The sequence below is a fragment of the Rutilus rutilus genome (assembly GCF_951802725.1).
Source record: "Rutilus rutilus genome assembly, chromosome: 3".
Taxonomy (NCBI): domain Eukaryota; kingdom Metazoa; phylum Chordata; class Actinopteri; order Cypriniformes; family Leuciscidae; genus Rutilus; species Rutilus rutilus.
This window is the reverse complement of record NC_140211.1, coordinates 33,611,065-33,616,520: the sequence shown is the minus strand read 5'-3', so window position 1 is coordinate 33,616,520 and position 5,456 is coordinate 33,611,065. Positions and strand designations below refer to the sequence as shown.

Sequence of the window (5,456 nt, the reverse complement as noted above, 5' to 3'; positions counted from 1 at the left end):
TTTTGGTTTTACATTAATTTTACGGTTTTAAAAGGAAATTCTCTGTAATTTTATAGGGTTATGTGTAATTTTACATAAAAAATTAAGTAATATTTTACAGATTATTTCTGTGGAATTAGAAAACAAAGAAAATAAGGTATAACTGCAGAAATCAGCAGTCACTAAACATGTTTTCCTTAAAGATTATTAAGCATGTGGGGGTTAAAGTGAGTTTTAAGATTTGTACACACATTAGGCAAGCCTATTTAATTATTTATAGTCTTTTAATTTTGTCTTGCAAATAGATGTTCATTTTGATCATCATTTGTAGGCTATTTGCCCGAAAATTTCATTTAGGCCTATATTTTATGTCTTTTATGAATCGTTTTTCCAAATCTGCGTGGCTTTGTGTGCGTTTGTATGTATGTGTGTGTGTGTGTGTGTGTGTGTGCCCGCGCGCGCGCGCAGATTCAAATTATCCGCCATTACGTTTCGTTGCTGCTAGTCCCGCCCACAACAGTTAGCTACAGATCTGTCTCTGTCGTCGATCTGTGTCAAGGGCAAGCGGGAGATTTGAAGTTTCAGTCTACGCTCGTGAAGTAGTCGTGGATTGTGATCACAGTGGTTCAAAGCTATAATCGTATTCGACAGAAGCAACCAGCCGTGAGCAGGAGCGCTGAACACATATTAGTTGTTTGTAGTCTGTCAGTCAGTCCAGAAATAATGCGCCCTTTTTCAGTGAGCCTGGTTCGTCGTCACAGCGGACCTCATCCCGACCGATCAACGGCTGAGGTAAGAGTCTCATACTACATGTGTGTACGATATTTTATATTACATTTGTGTTAAGTGGTTAGACAGTTTCCATGCTAACGTTAGCATTCTTAAATGATGTTCAGTTATAACTGGGTCAGGGCAAAACACTGAAAATGCAGCATGCGTTTTTAATTATCGATCTGTGTTAAGAAAGATCAGTTGAACCCAACCCACATCTCTACTTATTAACTTAAAGACCTAAAACAATCTTTAGTAGACTTGTTATTCATATTAAAGTCCATAATTGTGTATAAAATCTTCGTTATGATAGTCAGTAACATTAAATCAATAAATGGCGGGATATTTTGAAACACTGTCTGGAAGCTGAAAACTTTTCTCTTAAAAAAATACTTTATTTTATTATAATAAAATTGTAGTAAACACGTTTTTAGCTGATTTTTTACCATTGTAATAGCCACAGTTTTACTAAAAATAGGCCTACCGTGTTTCTTTTGTTTATTTCGTAATAGTTAACATGACTAACTTTATTAAGACCGTTAAGAAATCAAAATACTGTAACTTAAGGTACTTGTTGATGATACAGGAAAGCCTAGAACAGGAATACTAGAATATGAATACAACATGATGAACCCCTAGGACCTAGGTGTGCAGCTAGGTCACAGTAAATCATATTCATTTAACTTTACTTTCTATAAATGTAACTTAGCTAAAATCACATGGCAGCTCAAAATATTACTGTTAGCCTTTCCAGCTCAGCTTCAAGATCATAGTCATTTGAGTTTTTGCATTGTCCCAATGGAACATATTCTGACATGTGTAAATCTAATACTGAGTTTTAAAATAACTTGTGTGTGTGTGTGTGTGTGTGTGTGTGTGTGTGTGTGTGTGTGTGTGTGTGATTTCAGGTCACGTGGAAAGCAGATGATCATGGCAAACAAGGTATGGGAAGAATTCATTAAAACATAAAAATCATAACGGTTCTGATTCCATATGTTCATAACAGTCTTCTGATTCCATATGATTGCACTAAAAGTATGCACAAGGTTTGGATTTGCTACAGCAAGATTACGATTGTGTTAGATTCCACCCATCTTTCTTTATTTTTTTATTTTTTTTTTAACTACCCACTAAGCAAAATTATGTCCGAAAGACTTCTTTTCAATGTCTTTGTTACAAAAATCAGACGTTGAAATGCCGTCCACTGAGGAGCCAGAATGAAAGTTATGACGTCTTTTTTTGACGTGTTCTGCACGTCCGATATAGACGTTCATCGAACCTTCGTACAAGGTTAAAACTAGTTCAGATGTGGCCATTGTGGACATATTTCAACATCATTTATGGTCTCATTTAGACATAATTACTTTGACTATTGCTGTCAGATGATCTTAGTGAGAATTAACAGAGGTTTAGATGTTGATATTAGTTTAATTTGAAGTGTCACCATTGTGGCGATCCGTGTTTGCTTTAGTTGGGCTCTTGGTCCCCGTTCCTTTTATTTGAGCTTTTCTTTGGCTGCTGTAACAGTGTGTTTGTGTAACACAATTGTTGTGGCAGGGAAAGCCTAGAAAAAGTATGAGGTGTTATCAGTTCAATGTTGATGATGACATAATTATCACAAAATGAGCCTTTAATATTGTGTTTAAAGTTTTGTGTTTATATTTGCCGTTAATAACCACCAACCTTGTGGAACTGCATTATTGGTGAAGGTGTATTTATTTGAAGGTGTGTAAAAAGCATGTGCACATTATGTTTTGAGCAAGAGTATCATACAGTCACACACAGACATCAAGATTTTGGATATGAATCACAACAACGGTGACAACCAAAAAAAGCTTGGGAATTAAGGATGAGTTTTGTACTATGAAAGCTACCCATCATGCATTGCAGCATGAAGCTTTTTTTTTAATTGTCACCATTGTTGGAAATCATATGCACAATCTTGATGTCTGTGTGTGACTGTATGATACTCTTGCTCAAAACATCATGTGCACATGCTTTTTACACACCTTCAAATAAATACACCTTCACCAATAATGCAGTTCCACAAGGTTGGTGGTTATTAACGGCAAATATAAACACAAAACTTTAAACACAATATTAAAGGCCCATTTTTGTGATAATTATGTCATCATCAACATTGAACTGATAACACCTCAAACTTTTTCTAGGCTTTCTCTGCCACAACAATTGTGTTACACAAACACACTGTTACAGCAGCCAAAGAAAAGTTAAAATAAAAGGAACGGGGACCAAGAGCCCAACTAAAGCAAACACGGATCGCCACAATGGTGACACTTCAAATTAAACGAATATCAACATCTAAACCTCTGTTAATTCTCACTAAGATCATCTGACAGCAATAGTCAAAGTAATTGTCTAAATGAGACCATAAATGATGTTGAAATATGTCCACAATGGCCACATTTTAACTAGTTTTAACCTTGTACGAAGGTTCGATGAACGTCTATATCGGACGTGCAGAACACGTCAAAAAAAGACTTCATAACTTTCATTCTGGCTCCTCAGTGGACGGCATTTCAACCTTTGATTTTTGTAACAAAGACATTGAAAAGACGTCTTTCGGACATCATTTTGCTTAGTGGGGCTCTGTCATTTAGAAACATGACTTTTCCTATCACTACTATCTTAATGACACATATCTTTTAATCCAGCTAGATGATCTGACGGTTGCTGCTCGCATCTCAGCCTACCTGATGGAAAATTCTTGCTGGATGAATGACCTTCACCTTTAAATCAGCCTTGCCAAGACAGAACTGCTTATGGTTCAGCTTTCAGCCAAAACATACTTGCTGTGATCCTGCTGATTTGCCTTATCATTAGGAGGATCAGGCCCTTCCTATCGGAGCTACACAACTCTCTTGTTCTATCCAGACTGGGCTATTGTAATGCCCTCCTGGCAGCTCTTCCAGTGTCAGTCAAACCTCTGCAACTGATCCAGATGCTGCAGCAAGAGTTGTCTTTAAAGGTAGCCCTATGCCTAAACTCACTACTTCAGATCTGTGTGTCTCCAGAAGCATGTGCTCTGCAAGTGAACGGCGCCTTGTGGTGCCATCATCCCAAAGAGACACAAAACCACTTTCACTGACATTTACCTGGACTGTTTCCTGGTGGTGGAATGACCGGCGCAACGCAACACATTTTCAAGAAACTGCTAAAGATCCATCTTTTTCATAAACACTTCACCCAATAATACTTAATCTTTGTTACAAAAAAAAAAAAAAACACCTTTCTATGTGTACTGTACTAGACTAACTGGGACTTGTCACTGCACTTGTTGCTTTTTATTATCTTTAATTATTATCTTAATTGGTTAGTCACTTTGGATAAAATGTAATTGTAAATGTTAAAATAAGTTATACTGTAAAGGTATACGGTAATTGCTTTTTATTGTGGATATTTTTACATGTTCTAAATTATATACTAAGCTTCTATTTCCTATCAATCACTTATCTTGATGTTTAGTGTTTGTTCAATTACTAATACTTTAAATATGCAGGTAATTTGTACTCATACATTTAGTTAATTTAAAAGAAATTGACTGTACATTTGCTATTATTAAGAACGTAATTAGAGATGTTGTGAAATTGGATCTGTACAAATAAAAAATAAAACTGTAAATTTACAAACATTTGTATTTGAATTTATGTACTTGTGTGCATTTTTTATACATAATTTCATTGTTATTTTACACATAAAAACTATATTAAAAGAAAATTACTGTAGATAGACAGCATTATTATATAAAATAATTTTATAAAACCTTAAATTTACAGTATTTAATTGTTTTAAAGGTGTATATGACTTTTTAAAACATTAAAAATACCAGTAATTACATAAGATTTAATGTAATATTAAAGATATAATCTGTTATTTAATTATGGAAAATTACTGTATTTTAACGTGATTGTTTTTTGCCGTTATTTTACGGTAATTTTCTGGCGCCCCAGCTGCCGGAATAATACCGTTTTTTTACAGGTTTTTTTTTTACAGTGTACACTAGCTTACTGCCTAGTGTTAATGTAAATCTAATGTTAGTCATTTATTTTTAAAGTCTACATGTGCATACACAACTTCTAACAACTGGCAAATGCAATGTTGCAAGATTAAAGTTGAAGTTATAAGTTAAAGTCAGTTTTATTGTCGCCGTAATAAAGTAGATCTGCACCGTTAGCGATTAACATTAGCATTATTACCTAGCACACAAGGACGTACTAGCCGACAGCTTTAGCTCTAAAGAGACTTCGATGAGTTTTTGACCGAAACACAACAGGTAAGAACGCATCAACAACTCCCAAAACTCACTGTAAACTCACCCAGCTGGCTCGTCATTTTGAGGTCGGAGAGTCCCAGGATGTTTTCTTTTAAGGTGCTCGTAGCAGTTGGTATGCCATTTCAGCTTTACAGAGTGAACAAAGCACCATTTTATTTGGCCTCGGTTTACAGTATTCCCACACTATTGATGATCGTTTTCTGGATCGTGTGATAGATTCTCATTTTCACCCGGGAGCAGTAGCCGGCATTATTCGAGATAAACGTAAATAATGTGACCGTACTCGATGCGTCGACGCATTGTTGCAGCGATATACTGTTAACGAACATCCCGACGCCATCCATGCTGCTGAGAGCACCATTTAGATGAATAAGTGCTGTACTCTTTCCTCTCAATAACAAAATGAACACAA

At 35.6% G+C, this 5,456-nt stretch overlaps 1 long non-coding RNA gene across 1 annotated transcript; it reads left to right on the top strand.

Annotated features, from left to right (window-relative positions):
* Positions 1 to 492: 492 nt before the first annotated feature.
* On the top strand, positions 493 to 4,412 carry LOC311286901. The gene is made up of 3 exons (XR_014626670.1): positions 493 to 771; positions 1,659 to 1,692; positions 3,426 to 4,412. It is a non-coding gene; the product is annotated as an uncharacterized lncRNA (long non-coding RNA).
* The last annotated feature ends 1,044 nt before the right edge of the window (positions 4,413 to 5,456 follow it).